This window comes from Mesocricetus auratus, unplaced genomic scaffold (assembly GCF_017639785.1).
Source record: "Mesocricetus auratus isolate SY011 unplaced genomic scaffold, BCM_Maur_2.0 Super-Scaffold_100004, whole genome shotgun sequence".
NCBI lineage: Eukaryota > Metazoa > Chordata > Mammalia > Rodentia > Cricetidae > Mesocricetus > Mesocricetus auratus.
Window position 1 is genome coordinate 64505799 of NW_024429189.1, and position 19284 is coordinate 64525082.

The 19284-nt window shown below is 35.7% G+C and overlaps 1 protein-coding gene across 3 annotated transcripts in view; it reads left to right on the top strand.

Annotated features, from left to right (window-relative positions):
* Positions 1-19284, top strand: part of Lrrc4c (leucine rich repeat containing 4C) — a 1312130-nt gene that overhangs the window by 512236 nt on the left and 780610 nt on the right. For all 3 annotated transcript variants that reach the window (XM_040745912.1, XM_040745913.1, XM_013122444.3), the window contains one exon: positions 4603-4691. The gene's annotated coding sequence lies outside the window, so the exon portion shown is untranslated. The remainder of the gene's footprint in view (positions 1-4602; positions 4692-19284) is intronic.

Sequence of the window (19284 nt, forward strand, 5' to 3'; positions counted from 1 at the left end):
TACCAAGAGTAAAATGACAGACTCTAGATATCCCCTATGTGGAAGGATTTGGCAATAGGGTGGGAGGGGGGGGAAGGGGAGTGCGGGAGGAGGGGAGGGAGATGGAACTGGGATTGACATGTAAAACAAGCTATTTAAAATTAAAATAAAAAATGATAAAAAATAAAAAAAGGACTAGAGTTACAATATTTTGTCCAATAATATTTAGTGAGCTTTAAAGAAAGTATTTTACCATCTATCCTATCTGTGTGAGTCTAAAGTCTTATATGTAGCTATATTTTATCATAACTAAGGAAAAATATAACTACAACTAGCTGTCTTCAACTCCATCAAAGACCACAGAAGGATAATATATAAACATTAGAATTGACAGAGACATCTCATTACCTGGATAGTCACCAAAATTTCCTCTGTAACTTTGGGGCATCCATATTCAGCCCATAGGCCACAGTATGTCTGGAAGACTTCTCAGCAAAGCAGGAAATTTTAAACTGTCCATCTGCATTGGCAGTTTGTCAATCATTTTTCAGTGTACTGCACAATGTCTGGCAGACTCTTCCATGAAGCAAGAACCCTGTAGAACTATTCAAGTTCAATAGTCACTTTCCTGTTGGACCTGCATTCCTGTTTTATACAGCAACAGTCAAGAAGTCCAGAAAAAAGCAGTTTGTTCCCCAAATGGCTAATCTTGCCATGTTGAAAGCAAACTCCATAATGAGTTTCTTTGATGCCCATCTTCCTCTCAGATGTAATTGGTGTGCCAGGAGCAGACATTTTCTGTTGTCAAGAAAAACCCTAAACCATTTTAAGTGCCATTTTCTGAAGGTCTTTGAAAGGTTTGAAGACTATCTATCTGTCTCAAATATATCTCTGCATATCTAGAAAACCTAACTAATCTAACTGTAAGTTTTGACTGTTACAGGTAACTGTCTATAATATGTACTTAATTATACATTATATTTTAAAAGATCAGTATAAACACAATACTTAATCAAGAGGAGAAATATACATATCACAAAATTAACCTTAAATTTGTATCAATAAACGAAAATCCATTCCAAGACAAAGTATTCATTTCTATATCATATTCACTTTTTTCCTTTTAGAAAGAGATTGACTGTTATCATTACCATTTATAAGCAACCCTGTATAAATGAAAAAGAATATTTGAGAATTTGGGCATTGTTCAGTCCAAACTGTTTCCTGCTGGATGGAGGTGCTGTCCATACAATGGGGATCATGACAAAGCACGGAAACCTGTCCAAAGTCCTTGTCTGTAGTCTGTAAGGCTGCATCATCTCAACTGTTTCAGATGCTGGATCGCTTGAGACACTATTTCCAGGGATCTTGCTTTATCAAACCACAGAAGCCTGGAAGGAATCCACAGCTTTCCATTTTCTGTGGAAACACAAACAAAAACTCTTTTCCCAAGTAACCCGTCCTTATATTTAAATTCAGAAGTCAAAGCATTTTTAAAATATATAAGTTGGATTAATTTAGTAGCATTTCTTTTAGCAATTGTTGTAGTTTCCTTAGCAGTCAAACAGTTCAAAGACAACACAATAACATACAGTATACAGACTCTCTTTGTACTTTTCATCTTTATGTGGCTCTTCTCTTTTTACTCTATTACTTTTACTTTTATTTATTTTCTTATTTTCTCTGAGGAAGGGTTTCTCTGTAGAAATCTGCTTGCCTCTGCCTCTGGAGCACTGGGATTAAAGGTGTATGTGCCACCACTGCCCAGCCATTCTTTCTCTCTATTTTTTTAACCACTTTATCTTGTTTCTTTTTCTCTCCCAAGCCTATGTATATTTTTAAACATACTATAAACCTTTTAGAGGTTTGACTTCATCTGAATCTGACTTTACTGTAAATATTTGTTTTTCTTCCCATGTGTCTAACCAATGTAGCTAACCAACATTGCTAAAAACAAAGTGGCAGTGGCTGTTTTAGCCACTGACTTTCCAACATGGCAGGTGTAAGTTTACTACAGCACTGGTAGCTGTGCTCAACTCCTTAGTCTATGCCAACATTAAGCAGCATGTTGCCGGCTTGGAAATGTGGTCATTGCCATTGACAGCTGCTCATACACAGCATTTGTAAACAGTGCCTCTTAAAAGAGCCATGTGGTTTTTCTGTTTATGCTGACTGAGGAAACCTCCCTTAAAGGATCTGAGTCTCTGCTTGTCTCTAGCAAAACAGAACTAATTTGAGAAAAATGCTGTACTGAGAATCTGTGTTTGCCTCTGTTCTTTTGATTGTAAAATCCCTTTTAAAGCTTTTTTGTCAAATTTTAAGTGGAAGTTCTTAATACCCACATTGTTGGTGCCATATTGTTGTGGAATTCCCACCTGGGTCCTGTTGCCACTTTGGCCACCAAATAACACACAGGACACTATATTAATTATGAAGCTGTTGGACATTGCTATTGTTTCTCATTGGCTACCTCTGACTTAATTATTGATCCAGAATTATTAATATATATTTTATAAGAACTTATCTTCACTAGGACACACTCATGATGTGTCCAGTCCTCCCAAGAGATCACATGATGACCACTCTCTTCACTACATTTCCCAGAATCCTCCTAGACTCCTAGTCCAACTTATATTGCTTCCCTATTGGCCAACAGTACTTTATTTATCAACATATACACAGAAGGACTTCCCCATCAAATGTGTGTGTTTAATACACATAGTTTGGGAGGGTTCTGATTAGTCTTCATAGTTATGATAAAAATTTCTCACCTGAGAGGAAGGAACTTAAATTGAGAATTAGTATAAATATAATTGTTTGCATGTCTATGGGCATTTTCTTTAATATAAAATGATATGTGGGATATTGAGGGATATGCCCTTTGAGGGCAGTCAATCCCTAGGGAGGTGCATTCAAACTGTATAGGAAAGAAAGATAGCTAAGATAGCTGATCCAGAGAGAGAGAGAGAGAGAGAGAGAGAGAGAGAGAGAGAGAGAGAGACAGAATGTGAACAACATTTAGTACCTGTCAATGAATTCTGCTTCAGTTTCTTCCTCAAACTTCCTTCATGGAGTTGCTATCCTGATTACCTCTGTGATATACCTGGAAGTGTTTTGGGCAGAGTAGAGTATTGTTTTCTCATCACAATGGAGTTGTGGCTCCAAGTGTGTTTGAACTAGAATGAAGTTTCCCTACAGTCAGATTATAGACAAAGTGGAATGGTGGCATCAAACTCACTTGTGTATATTGTAATTGTCTTGTAGCACTCCAGGTCAGTGTGTCAAAAAGGCCATCTTTTCTCAGTACAGCTCTTGATGAGGAGTGATAGGTGAAATATAATGATGTCCACACTAAGTATATAGATGATACTTAAAAATTGAATCCAGTATTAGGTTATGAAGGTAAAGATTCCAATAAGAAAAGTCTGTGGTCAGGATGTCAGCCACTGCACACTTCACTCTAACAAGAAAGTAAAAACAAATCTTAGAGGTTACTGAAAGTAAGACCAGATGGAAGATGAAAACTGGAGAGAATGGTTTTTACATCCAAGTGAAAACTTTTTAACCAAAAACAACTTTCCATCCATTATATGCAAACTCTACGGCTAGTAAGATGGTTGATTTACTGTATTCACTTGTTACAATTTTAACAGATGCACTATTACTGATAAGTATTGGAATCTAGGTTGCTGGTTCCTCCACTGCTGCTGATGTAATAAGTCAGATCAGGCAGAATTAATAAATCCAGTTTTATTCTGAGCAACACATTTCTGGATGGCCCCAGGAGAAGAGGAAAGAACCACATGGGGAATCCATGAGGAGGGACATTCAAATGACCTTTGGGGGAGGAGCCACTGATGATAGGCTTTTGCAGGGGCTGAGTCTGGAATGAGACAACTCCAGATGAGGGGAGGGTTTTGACACCTTGAGGACAGGGTTTGGAAACCCCTGAGTTGGAGATCCTCAACTCTTATCACTTTGCTTGCAATAAAAGTAATGAGAGAATTTCTATCCTACACTACCTTAACTTTCAGACAATACTAACACCATTTACCTAATTTCCAGTCATCACACTTCTTTTTACTGGTTCATTGAATATGTCTAGATAAGACAGACATTTATGGAAATGCACATAGTCTCAGGAATAGAAGGAGGACTGGCAATGATGGGAGGGAGACAGAGTTTGATGTTATCAATGGGAATATGAAGGAAGGAAGGAGGGGTTTTCATGTCAAAGCACAGAATAAATGACATGATGAGTTAGTGACAAGTGATCCTTGTTTAAGAATGTGGAATGAGTTCGTTTGACAAAAATAGAATGGTCAAAAGAAGAAAGGAGTAAACACTGCATATACCCCTTTCTCCTCGGGAAAATTCTGCTCAATAATCCATTAAAAATACTTGATAAAGGAAAATATTTTTCCAGAACCAAGTATTGTGAATGTCTGGAAAAAGCTCCAAGCCTGACACATATTATGTGGAAGGAGAATAAGAGAGAGGGAGAGAGAGAAATTGATCACTCTAGGTTACTCCATTAAGTGGGTTTTAACTTCAAGTGGTTTTGCTGAAGTTTTCTAACTTCTTTAAAAGTAATGCCATGCGTTAACTTCCTGTTTTTCCTAGAAATGACTCGCTTGATTTCAAGACTGCATGATCACCGAGAACAAGTGGAGCACAACAAGTTGGAGCTTCTTCTGGAACTCTAAATTCTCGTAAGTGTAATGTTAGCTCCCTTAAGAAGTAAAGAGGATTTTGTCTCATGTGATTTGCATAGAGCCTTGGAAAGGAAGATAATTCAGAAATCACATAGTTGTTGGCTGAATTCAGGGCCTGTTGCTAGTGGCTTGGGTGAGATTGCAAACACCTATGCAGAAAACTTGGAAACAGAGTCTAACCCACAGCTAGGGATGAAGTTGTGTTTCCTGGGATGAACATAAATAAGTTTCAACAAACAAAACAACCTTCTTTCACTTAACTGTCCTCGAGATTTCTTTTAAAATTTATTTATTCTTCTCTCATATACTATCTCCTGACCATAGCTTTCCTTCCCTTCACTCCTCCTAGCACTGACTCCTCCAGGTTTATCCCCCCATCCACCTAGATTAAAAGCTAGCTCCCCAGGGACATTAAGTGAATTTGGCAGAATAAGACTCTATATTATTAGGCACAAACTCTTACATCAAGGCTTCATAAGGCAACCCAATAGGGAAAAAGGGTCCCAAGATAAGAAAAAGAGTCAGAGATACCCCCTATCCCTACTTTCTGAAGCTCCCTGAAAATACCAATCCAACAACCATAACATATATGAAGAAGACCTACCACAGACCCATACCGCTTCCACTATTATCCCTTTAGTTTCCTGAGCCTCCATGAGCCCTGTTTCTTTAATTCCTTGGACCAAACTCGGCTAGTGTCATCTATTCCTTGAGCTCCCCAAAGCCTTCCTCAATCTCTTCTCCAATGACCCCTCAGGAGCGGTACCCTATGGAGACCTCCATCTTGTCCTATCTACCTACATAATGTTTGGCTCTTGGTATCTGTATCCACTCCCATCATATCCATCGGCTAGGCACTAATTAATGATTATAGCAGAACATTATTAGGAATAATTTCATTGACTTTCTTTTTCTTTGTCAATTGTGTTGGTTATCTAGGTTCCAGTTAATAGCAATGCAGGCAGTTTCCGGAATGCATGGGTTCTCTCTCAGGGTATGAGCCTGAAATTACACCAGCTGTCAGTTGGCCACTCCCACATGTTCTGAACAATCACTACCCAGCACATCTTGAAGGCAAAACATATTGTAGGCTGAAGGTTTTGTGGCTGGGAGACCCAGTCCCACTACTGGTTGCTTTGCTTGGTGACAGAAGATGAATGGTTCAGGCTCTGCATCTTCTATTATTAGGAATCCTCACCAAGGTCAACCTCATAGATCCCAGGAAGATTCCACTGCACTGTATTTCCATATCAGTTCCCAAAGAACCTCTAATTCCAATCTTCTCTCCTGATATTCTTTCCTTCTATCCTTCCCCCTGTACTTGATCCCTCCTATTTCCATCCTCACCTGCCTCTAGTCCACCCACAAAATCTATCCCAGGGACATTCATATGTCCCCAAGTCTAGTATCCTCCTTGTGACTTAACCTCTCTGTGTCTGTGGATTGTAACATGTTTATCCTTTACTTAACAGCTAATATTCCCTTATAAGTGAGTACATAGCATATTTGTCTTTCTGGGTCTGGGTTACCTCATTCATAAGTTTTGCCTTCAAGTTTCATGTTGTCAATTTTTTTAACTGCTGAATAATAATCCATTGTGCAAACGTACGACATTTTCTTTATCCATTCTTCAGTTTAATGAAATCTAGGTTGTTTCTAGATTCAGTTAATTGCAAATAAAGCCACCATGAGCATAGTTGAGCATGTTTCCTTTAGGTAGTATAGATTATCTTTTGGGTATATGTCCAAGACTAGAATAGCTGGTTCTTTTTTTTTAGTTTTTCAAGAGAGGATTTCTCTGTTTCTCTGTATTGTTTTGGAGGCTGTCCTCGAATTGGCTCTGTAGACCAGGCTGTCCTCGAACTCATAGAGATCCACCTGCTTCTGCCTCCCGAGTGCATATAACTGGTTCTTAAGGTAAATAAATTCCCAATTTTCTGAGGAACTGCTATGTTGCTTACATTGTACAAATTAGTGTCTTTTGTGAGTTTAAATTTGTCTAAAGGGCTGACAATTGTTTTTGCAGTATATGATGAAGTCATTTTGTTTTGTATGTATTTGCAGCACATGAGACATCTAAACTGGTAGAGACTAGCCTAGGTATTGGCACGCATTGGTAATCCTATTACTGAGGAAAAAGATAGAAGCATTTAAGCAAGTTCAAGGCCAGCCTGTGTTACATTCTGTGTTCTGCGGTAGCCTAGGGTATAGTATGAGGCCATTTCTCCCAGGAAATTCAGATAAATCATTAACTAATAGGATCTCTGTAGCTATTTTGATTGGTATTGGCTTTCCTCTCATTTCTACTCTCTATCTTAGTGTTGAAATTTTGCTTGAGACACACATTGTTTAGCATAAAATATTTTCCCCCTGTTATTCAAATTACAGCAAAGTTTGTAATTTTCTTCTATGTCCTTTATCATAATTTATCCTAATCATCTCTTCTCCATCTCAGCTTATTCAGGTCAGGGCAATTAATTTATCTATTTTGCTAGCCTCACTAACTCTTGACTAAGAGCTCACTCTTCAATAGTTGTTAATGACTTTAATTGCTATCTTTAGATAGTAGAAGAGTCTCTGGCAGGGTTCTGACAACATCAATATTATCTTTGATAAAATATTCTGTTCCTGAAATGAAAATTTGGAAATATAGTAGGATACTTACTTCAAGCTTTCTAGAAATTACTAAAAGAGGGAAAAAACTTAAAGTACATTATTGAAGGAATAATATTATTCTTTATGTCCTCATACATATTTATTCAAATAATTTAAATAGCTATGAATTCAAATGATGTGTACACAGGTATAAAAATACACCTTTAATCTTTAGTTTAATGTGCTATGATTGTATGATATCACATGGTATTTCCAAATACTTATCAATTTGAGTTCTGAATACAAACGAATGTGTATGCATGCAACTTGAGTCATATGACGTGTAAAGAAATCAAATCAGCTGTAACCCCCTATAAGCCAGTACCATCAAAGAAGAAACAAAAATTTAAGATGAATCTAAAAACTCTGCTGAGAATGGATATGTAAGACAACATCAGGGCACAGCAAACATCTGGGCACAGAAGTCTAAAAAATGAGATGTGTACACTTGAAACTGAATGGTCATTGAGTTTCATTACAGTCTTCTTATGTTCAAATAAATGCAAACAATACTACATAAAATAATGCAGCTACATAAAATGTCATATATAATCTCTGACCCTTTCTCTTCCTGTCCCACTGAGTCATTATAGCATTGCTCTTATATACATGTATTTACAGTTGACTACTTGGCACTGGACAGCATATGTGGAGTCTTTACCTTGGAGAAAATTCATTCTTCTGTTCTTATCAGCCATTAATTACCCATAGATTTTCATGTAGAGGTGGGGTCTTACAAAAATTTCTCCATACACATTGACACACCATTTGATAGTTTAACTATGCAGATCTTGTTTCACCAATTTATTGTTGAGGTTTTGCATACACAGCTTCCCTCTCATATCTTGAAGACACTAGCTTGCAGCAGCTCTTTTGGCTTTCTGGCTTTTATAATACTTGTCCTAAAGACTAAGAGAATGTTAATTTTTGTATTTTGATTCATTATGTTCTCAAATGTATACATACCTGCTTATCTGCATTGAGTTAGTTTGCCCTAGGTTTAGAATTCCAAATCTTTGCAGTGACTGTGCCTAAGGATTACTTGTGACTGCATGTACTAAAACCCATGGATTCAAGTTTCTCCTCCACATACCTCTGCCAAGCCTTTGCTTAGAAATGCCCAAGCAAATACATATTTATTCTCTGGTGGCTTGAGGGACAAATTACTTTTTAAATTAACTATTCAGTTGTTCAATAGCTGTAACTTTGTAGACATAGAAATGATTTGCTTAAGAAAACTATGTTGGAATTAATTTGTATTTTCCTGCAACAAAATTTTAGAATGCGATCTATAATTAATATTTGGGTTACATGCCTTGAATTTTTTTCACTCATATAGGTCACTCTTTCTCATATTGAATTTGCAACATAGAATTAATTCTCAAAGTATAGTCATAGTTTGTTAGCATCCTAGAGGGAAATTAGGAAATGTTATTGTTCTGAAAGAATTATGGATCATGCTTACACAAACTCTGGTGGAATGAAAAATCCTGCTTCCTAAATTAAAGAGCAGAGTAACTTTTCTTATTTTTATTGTCTTCTTTAAAAACACCTTAATAGTAATAAACAAATGAATGCAGAAACAGACAAAATAGACAGGTCTTTTTCAAGGTCAAGATCAACAGTATCTCCAGGTTGCCCTCTTTCCATGCAAGGTCATTGGAGCTTAAACTTCTCAAAGTAGCCATTTCTTATGGTAGCAAAATCTTTTCATAGATTCCTCTGAAGGACCTGCTGAGCCTATTAGAGAGTCACCTTAAAATGTATACAGAAGGAATCTGCTTTCTTATACTGATAGAGAGTATTGTTTACTACATGTATAAACTTGTCCTGGAGCTTTTCATTATCACGATTGTGTGCATGCTACACTTTAATATAAAGCAGCAGAGTAGGACAAATAGTTTGGCTGAAAAGACTTCTTTATCAGATTATCTTATTGTTCCACTAATGCTCAAAAATTTGATATGCTGCCTCTCTTCACAGTTCTTTAACTGGCATCATATTGATTAGAATTCTGTAAAATTGCAATTTCTAGTAGTGATTATCAAATTAGATGTAACAATTTAAAATAAAGAACAAGACTTTTTCTCTTAAAACTGATAACAATTTTGGGAAAGTAAGAAACCAGTAGTATATTAGACCATTGACTGTTTTCCTCTACATGTTTAAATTGGTCACTAAATAGCTGGAGAGTTGTGTTCTGTGGAGCTTTGTAGCAGGTGAACTTCTCTTTTGTTTTTACAAATGGACAGCACCATGTGACTTTGATTCTTCTAGGAGACTCATCTTCAATTTCAGCCATTTCACTCATTTTTGTCAAAGGTGTTTGAATGTATTAGATTAATATAGCATGATTTAATGCCTTTCAAACCCTGATGTTCTGAGAAGGGTGTATATGAGCCTTTACCATGGTACTTTCCAGTGAGTCAGAACATTATTTTGCCAATTTGCTGTTGTTTTCCATTTTTGAAGAAGAGATGTCTAAAACTAATCCAATTAGATGTCTTCCATCTGTAGAGAACTCAAATGAGAAAACGTGCTTGGTTATTAAATTACAGAATTAGCCTTTGAACACTTTCTATTGTTTATGTTAGAAGAGGCAATTCTTGATATTAAACTTAACACTGAAGGAGATTACCCAACCACCCACTGACAGCATTTTAGACTTTTCAATTTAGCTGTTCCTATGGAATTGGAAGGAATTATAAGCCTATGGAACTGGACAACTGAGAAGGGATTTTGTTTTTCATAATACTAGCAGAGAATAGCCTTAAAATAGTGTATCAACTTAAAGTTCTTATTTTTTAACCTAGTACAAAACAATATTTGCTACAACTTTATAATTTATTTTAGATTTCTCTGTGAAGAATGATAACCTCAGAGGTAGCACTTAGCATATTACCTGTTATTACGTAATAGAGTAGACATTAAGTGCAGGTTTAAAACCATAAATTGCTTTATTCACAGTAACATTCTAAGTGATATTCACAATGATAACTAATTCTAGATTGTTATCCAAGCAAGTCTCATTAATTCTAAACGCACATTTTGTTCAAAAATTTCCAAACCTAAAACTGAGGCACATTTTATAATATTGCCCAATTATTTAATTTTCAGCAAACATTTCTTTTTTATATTATAGAAAATTATTTATTTGTTAATACTTCAATTGCTGAGATTACATCACTAGATATTGGTGATCTGATGTGTGCCAGTGTGTGTACATATGTATGTGTTTATGAGTATATGTTTGTTTAGCATGTGTGTATATATGTATATATATGTTTGTGTGTATGTGTATATTTGTATTTGTGTATATGTATATATATGTCTACATGTGTGTGAAAGTACATATATGTATATTCATGTTTGTATGTGTATCATTGTATATATGTACAATGTATGTGTACACTGTATATGAAATATATATGTATTATATATGTGCATATGTATATGTATGCTTGTGTTTACATGTGTGTATGTATATGTGTGAAAATACAAACGTGTTTATAGATTTTCCAAGGACTCTACAAGTATGACCCCAGTTAATACTCCTAAAAATAGAGCACACAGATCCTGACCTGACCATCTCTTGTAACCACCAGTAGGACTGGGACAGAAATCCCAGCCACAAAGCCTTCAATGTAAAATCTGTCCTGCCTATGGGATGTGCTGGGATAACGGTGACACAGAGATTGAGGGAGTGGTCAAACAAAGACTAATACAGCTTGAGACCCATGCCACAAGACTAAGCCCAGCCATGACACTGCCTGGAGTGCCAAGACCCAGAGGCTTCATGGCCTCCAGATCTCAGATGGAACCAACCATGTTTGGAGAAAAAATGTCAAATTGCAATGATGCCAAAGGATATTCTGCTGTACTCATAGACTGGTGGCTAGCCCAGTAGTCATCCAGTAACTGGGGGAAACAGATGCAGAAAACTACAGTCAAACATTATTCTTCTGAAAAGAGGGAGTAAGGATTGTATGAGCGAGAGAGGTAAAGGACATCATAAGAAAATCCACAGAATTAACTAACCTGGGCTTATAGGAGCCCACAGAGACTGAACCAACAACCAGGGAGCCTGCATGTGACTGACCTAGGCATTCTGTTACAGTTGTGTAGTTTGGTGCTCTTGTGGGACTTACACCAGTGGAAACAAGGACTTTCTCTGACTCTTTTACTGACTTTTGAGATGCTAGTCCTCATTCTAGGTTGCCTTTCCCAGTCTTAAATACAAGACAGGGTACTCTGTCTTACTACAAGTTGGTATGCCATGCTTTGTCAATATCCATGGGAGGCCTGCTCCTTTCTAAATAGAAATGGAGGAGGAGTAAAGGCAGAGGGAGCCAGAGGGAAGGGGAGGGGAGGGGCTGAGAGGAGATGATGGAGAGGAAACAGTTGTTGGGATGTAAATAAATACATATTTTTTAAAAAGAAAGTACATGTATGTGCATTTATATTAGTGTGCATCCTTATACATATGCATATTATAATATACCTCTTATATGTATATATGTGCGTGTCTACATGTGTGCATATATGTGTGTGAAAGTACATATATGTACATTTATGTTTGTATGTGTATCATTGTATATACATATAATATGCATATGCATTGTATATGTATATATGTGTATGAGTCTACATGTATGTATTTTTAAAAGTACTTATATGTGTTTTTTTGGTTGTATGTGTGTGTTATTAATAGACACATGGTCACACACTTGAGAACACCCACACTAACAAATTCTTATCTCAGTAATTTCACTAAACCAACGTTCTATATGCAACACTGAAGTCAACTATGTCAATCACGTGTCACTAAGTACTTAGGACTTGCTGGCAAAAACACCATTTAATGTAAAAGTAGAAATTACATTTTAGTCAATATGCTCTTTTCTTTGAATCCATTTGTGACTCCAGAAAAGGATTTAATAACATGTTAGAGGTAAAAAATCATCCATCTGCAGAATAAACCTGAAAGAAAATACTGGCTTTGCTTCATTTCAATTCACCAGCTGCTGAACTGACACAGGTTTTATACTTGATGGCATCACAACACATATTATGTTGTAATTGGGTTTCTTGGAATTTTAAAATGTTTCTGTTTTTCTTAAAATTGGTACTATGCATTTTACCAACAATCAATAAACACACTTCTTCCTTTTATTGGATTTACTTATTTATCCTCTGTATATAAATGTATATACGTGTGGACATGTTGGTGATCATTTATACATGTGGATGTGTGAAGACAAGTTGCTGGAGTCTATTCTCACCATACCCTAAAGACCCCTGAATTGAACTGAGATCATTGGATTCTTAGCAAGTACTTTTACCTACTGTGCCCTTTCATGGTGCCAAAACATTTTCTTGTCTTCTGTAAGTATGTTGATTTTACTTTTTTCTCAAACTAAGCTACATTATTGAATAATTATATTTTACATAATAACATAGTCATTTTGTGACTTAAGAAAACACATTTAATGTTCTTTTTTCTTTTATTATTTAAATTTTAAATAGCTTGCTTCAAATGTAAATCCCAGTTGCCTCTCCCTCCCTCCTCCTGCACCTCCCCACCTTCCCCCCAAGCCTCCCACCCCATTGCCACTTCCTTCCACATAGGGGATATCTAGAGTCTGTCATTTCACTCAGGGCATGGTCCAGGCACTCCCCTAAGAGTCCAGGCTGAGAGAGCATCCCTGTTTGTGTTATGGACACACGAAGTCCATTTGTATGCCAGGGATAAACAGTGATCCACTGCCCAGGGCCCCATAGGTTGCCCAGGCCTCCTCACTGACTCTCACACTCAGGGGGTTTGGATCAGTTCCATGCTGGCCTCCCAGCTGTCGGTCTGGGGTCCAAGAGCTCTCCGCTGTTCAGATCAGCTGTCTCTGATGGTTTTGCCAGCCCATTCTTTGTCAATTTGCTCATCGCTCCTCGAATTTGAGCAAGTGTAGCCATCCCTGAAAAACACAAACATGTTTAGATGTTATCATGATGGAGTTATCTCAATTTTCAGTAAACAACTGATTGTACTATTTTGTAAAATAAGAATGTTATCATAAGATTTGTCTGATTTTCCTTGTAGACTTCTGTACGGACTTATCTAACTAATACTCTAGAGTAAAAACAAGCACTGCTATAAACTCTGAAAGCAGGAATAAGCATGAGCATGGATAGCTTTCACTTTGTTAATTAAACAATCAGTTTAACATAGTTAAATACTTGCATAACAGGTCAACATAATTAAAGTCATATGCATCCTACCCAAATTCTGATCTATTTATCCCACTTGCAGAAGAGGGCTTCTGCACATTGCTACATAGTTATAAAAGAGATATATGATAAATGTTGATCTGTTATTATTTTGATTTGTCTTTTTATCCATAATGAATGCTCAATTTTTCTCCTTTATTGACTATCTTATTTTAAAATTTTAAAAATTGTTTTGTCCTTTGTTGAATTGTAGTAAGAAGTGAGTTCAGTAGTGTACAATGCAGAGGTCAGATAGGAAAAGACTAAGGCTTTCTTGCTGTTAAGGTGTACTCCTGCCTGCCGGATATGATAATAATCTCTCCCCCTGGAGGTGTGTGATGAAGTTGGCATTTGGACTGAATACCAAAGCAAACATGCAGTTTAATCAAAGTCAAGTCTGGCAGTTTCTTGGCATTTATGTTGATTAAAGGAAAAACAAATTAGATTTTCAGTTTCTGTGCTTTTTATAAACTACCTGTTAGCAGGTGGTATCAATACTCTATATTTTCCCCCTACATTTAAATTATTTTTTGAGAATTTAAAAATGAATGCTATATTTATATTACTTTACCTTCCCTTTCCCTACTACAACTCTTCTCATGTCTCACCTAGTCCTTAACAAAGGCATGACCTCTTCTTTAATTATTATTGTATGAATATGTATACACACACATTTAGGTATGCATATGTATTCATAGATGTGTAATATGGATATGTAGATACAAGCTACTGATTCTACTTTGTGTTGTTTATATGTATATGTACCCATGCATGTGTGTCTGACTATAACAGGGGTGGATATCAATAACTTAATAGTAAAGTTACGATCAAAATATCGTGCATTTAAATAAGAAGGTGTATTTTTTATATTTTATGTAGTGAGCTAATAGTGTAATCACAGACCTTGATTTAAACAGAACTTTGAATATTGTTTTCAAATATCTTTAGTCATAATTTTCTTCAAATGTAGTCTGATGCTTGGTGTATAGGGGAAGTTGTACATAAGCATGATTATCTTTCATTTATAGGTAAGGAAAGGACTAATAACAGTGATATAATAATTTTCACTATGATGATCCACCTAGAAAATTATAGTCTTGTTTGTCTAAATCAAACTCTATTCCCTAAGTATCTCCTGTAGTACTTTATCCGATGATAACACCCTTCATTTCATACTGCATCTAGTAGGATAAGATCTTCACGTTTTACAATAATCCCATATCTCAGAAGTTTTGAGTTACAAGGTGCTACATTGAACACCATGAAAAACTTCAAGTTAGCAGAGAGGGTTCTCACCATTTTCTAATCTCTGTTATAGGTTCAAGTAACAGTTATTCCCTGGATCCCTCATGTTTGACAGCAGAAAGAAAATGAAGAAGAAATTCATAAGTCATATTTCTTTTTAATGATAATTCCAGAAATGACATAAATAAAACATATCTGCTTCAAACTCCATGTAGGACAGAAGAGACAAAAACATGTGGGCTGAGTGTAGTCATAAGAATCCATATATGAGAAATGGAAAGGCATGGGCAAATAAGAGATGTTCAAATGGTGACAGAAGAGAAAGTAAATGAAAATTATGGAAGGTTCTTCTCTTTGGTCACTAACAACTCAAATCATTAACTTTCATTTATAAGAAATTTATCCCTTCTCAAGGGCAAGTGCGGGCTTCTGTTTGTTGGTTCTTAGGGCTCAAAGTCTGTGCCCTGAAACCTCCTTATAGCGTCTGCCTCTGTTATAAATAATATTGTCTACCTTTAACAATCCAGGAAATCTAAAAATGACTGAGACTGTACTATGAGATCACAGGTATCCTGTTATTAGTGGGCATCAACTAATAAAATATAGGTCCTTATTTTTGATATTACTGATGAGATTTTAGGGCACAATGTTTTAAGTGCATCGTATTAGTGGTATGCCCTTCTTTGAAAGAAAAAGTTAATCAATTTTTCACAAATTCTTTCTCTAATATTATTTATCTAGTTTTACTTTCCTCTTCAGTATTTTATTTATTTGAGATAGGGTCTCATGTAGCATGGCTGGCGTTGAGATTGCTATATAGCTATGGTTGGATTTGAATACCTGGTCCTTCTGTTTTTAGCATTGTGTGTCTTGCAAATACTTAAAAATAAAATCACAAGGGGTCTGAAACAAATGATCATTGAAAACTGCGTCATTTACATTAAATATACATATTCCTGGCTATTAATTATTATTTTACTTATGTTTGTCCACTGATTAGTACAAACTATTTATTTGTCAGTATTGTATAATTTAAAGCATTTTCCACATATTCTGCTTGATTTGAAAAATCCTATTGTGGTCTTTTGGGTACCAGCCCCTCCAACCTCTTAGGGTTCAGATAGAAAGCTTACAGCAAGTGCAGGACTTAGAAAATGAATTCTTCACTATATGCTTTTTCATGACAGTTTCTTTACTGTTCTGTTTATCTTCTAATAAACATGTCCTACTTCTAATTCTTCCTGACTTCTTGTAGCTTCTTTTCTCATCTAGTGTCTAAAAATCTTTCTTCCCCTGGAGGCTTGAAGCAAAAGAAGGAGTTGCAAAAATAGCTGTCATTGGTAAGAAGCACATTCCTAGGTTAAGCAATAAAGTCAGAGCCATTGTCATGGCAATATGAGGGGGGGAGAGTGCCCAACGACAACTTTGAAACACAGATCTATTGTTAGTGGATTGGCAAGTGAAGAATTGGCATGCTTTTCTTAGTAACCTTGGTTGGACATCTGCTGCTCTGATTTTGTACATAGTTGTAAGGTTTAACACTTATGATCTTTCTACAAAGGCCTTTAGTCTAGTTTGAACTTGCTCTGAGGTGAAAGTGACCTAATTATGTGAAATTAGTCTCAGCAAAAGTACAAGACAGGCTATCAAGTGTCCACAGACATTGTGGGACAAATGAATTCAGTTATGAATCATGTCCCAGTATATAATATACATATCAAAACTATATAACTAAATGAAAAGTCATCTTCTGACCATCCACAGATATATGTGCCCAGTAATTGATTAATACACTGCTGGAGTTTTTGGTACAAATCCCACCATAGAAAGGGAGTTCTGTGGCTCCATAGAGAATTTACAGCAAGGACACTAAATATTCAAAAAGCAAGCACTTCCACCATGTTGCATGTCAGTCTTCTCCACTGGAATGTGTGATCCCGGAGGGTTAGCCTTGCCTTGTGATTTTTATCTGAGTTACCACTGCATAATCCTATGGACCACATCAAAATAGAGCATCAGTGGAGCAGATATCTGAGGAAAGATAAATCTCTCCATATGGGCTAATGAATTAATAGCCTAACTTCAAGATTACTATTAAGGAAGGTATTAAATGCTGTGAATCATAAATGAGTAGATGGAGGTAATTATTGATTTCTCATGGACATGTTTCCATGTAGTGAAGAAAAATAAATTCTCTATTTCAGTAATGCAGATGTTTAAATAGTTTGGAATAGTAAACCCTACATTGGTACCTAGGGAAAACAGATTTTGAAATGGAAGTAGTTCACTGGAGTGATTGGCAGGGGAAATTTAGGATAAAAAACTGGAAGTGTGCAATAGGCATAGCTAGCTCTGCTGCTGACTGACATTTGGGGAAGATATCTTCTTTCTGTGAAACTCAGGTTCATAAACATACTCAAAGATGTTCTGCATTGAACATTTGTTAAATCTGAACTCATCTTCCGATTTACAAATTTAATGAAAGAACAAATGCATGTGTGAATAAAAATGCATGCAGAAGTAAATCCCTAAGAGTGGATGTCAGTCAGAGAAGTCTGCATTGTATGGGATTGTGTGCCTGTCGTGTGTGTATATGTTTGCACATTTGCGTGAAAATTATCAGGCGATTTACTCTTTGTCAGTGTCAAGCAAACACTACGTAAATCAGCATTAATCACAAGTGTGTGAATGTGTGTGTGTGTGCTCATAATGAAATTCTATAGTAGATTGTTTTGCTTTAGGGACATAAAGTGATGTGTCCTATATATCATTATTTAGAAATAGGCTCATAGAAAATTTTTAGTAATGAACAAAAATTTTCAATGAGTTTTTAACATAATGATTATAAAGACTAATATAGTCATTATCTTTTAGTATACTGTTATTGCGCTGTGCTTTCTGTGAACACATCTTTTTTGAAAGTACACAAATTCAAAGCAGTCATGAGACCTTATTGTTCAGCTAAATAAACAGAAATCCAATCCAATGTCAGAATGATGTCAATTCCACACTGTTTTAATTTTTGCAGTGGATTTGAAAAATGCAAAGACTGAACATCTATGTATGGTATGACTTCACATAAATGCTTTGCTCTTATTATTAAAGTCTAATATACTTTATAGTAATGAAGTATGGAAACTGGTTCTCCTTTATCTGACAAAATACCCTAAACATTAAATAAGGTGAAGTGTTTTTAATTTGTTTCTCTAAGGTGAAAAAATTAGCCTCAACAGAAGTAAATTTCTTTAGCTATGGAACAGAAGGTCATGTTTGGATTAAGATCTGAAAGATGAGAAGGCAGAGTCATTCTGTTACTCTGTGAAATTTACCACAATTATCAAAGGAGAGAACACATTAATAATGGCCCAGAGTTCTTTAACATTTGGAGTTCATGTACTACAGGTCACTGACATGATTTTACTTGAAAGAAAAATCATGTTTGTAATTAGTTTTGGCTTCAATTATTTGTGACAAACTGGATAGCCACTGGTTAAAAATAAATGTTCACAAACAGTCTAGATGATTTTTTGCTGTTAATTTTCTCTATATAGAGTGATGTATCTAAGGAGTCACTCAGGAATATCCTATCTCCATTAAAATTTACGTTTAAAATTTTATTCCATTTCTAGTTACATTGAGGAGGCAAATATGACTGGATCAGAGGTGTTACTCCAAAATTTGGTGATGTACAATTGAAAATTAATCTCCCACTGACTGAAGACCTATATTAATGTTGATATTAAAATGCAAGTATGAATATATGAACCAATAAAATATCAACCATTGTTTTCATCACTTCCCAGTACACACTGCTTTTCTACTCCTCTCCCCATCATACAGAAGTGAAGCTTTTTTAATATGGTCATAGTTAGATTTTACACAAGTATATATTTAATTATGGAATGTGTCAGCAGGGTGCAGAAGTAGAGGTTTAAAGTAGATAAGACACATGGAAAAATCTAAGGAAATATATTAGATGTCATATGTCAGAAATTTGTATATTCTAGAATGGGAATTAGAATTTCAAGTATAAATTGTGCTAAAATCTTTAGATTTGCCCACCCACAAACCTGAAGTCTTTGAAATTACTAAAATTTGATGCTTTCTATTCTTTTCAGTTTTTAATATTTGATAGACATTAATGTATTCAAAATTACAAAAAAGACCCATACAATGTGTGTATGAAGATTCTGCAAGATAAATTAAAAGGTCCTTTTTTATTTGGAATATGTACATTAGAGAATATGTACTACTAGGATATCAATGGAGTCCTTTACTACAGAATAGAACACTAGTTCATCCATCCATGGAGAAACCTTTTATTACCTGACTCTGTTACTTACTGTGCTTGCCAAAGATACTTTATTTTTCCTTCTACTGTTTTGCCTACATTCATTCCTTGACCTAGATCCTTGCAAATACTCTGTTT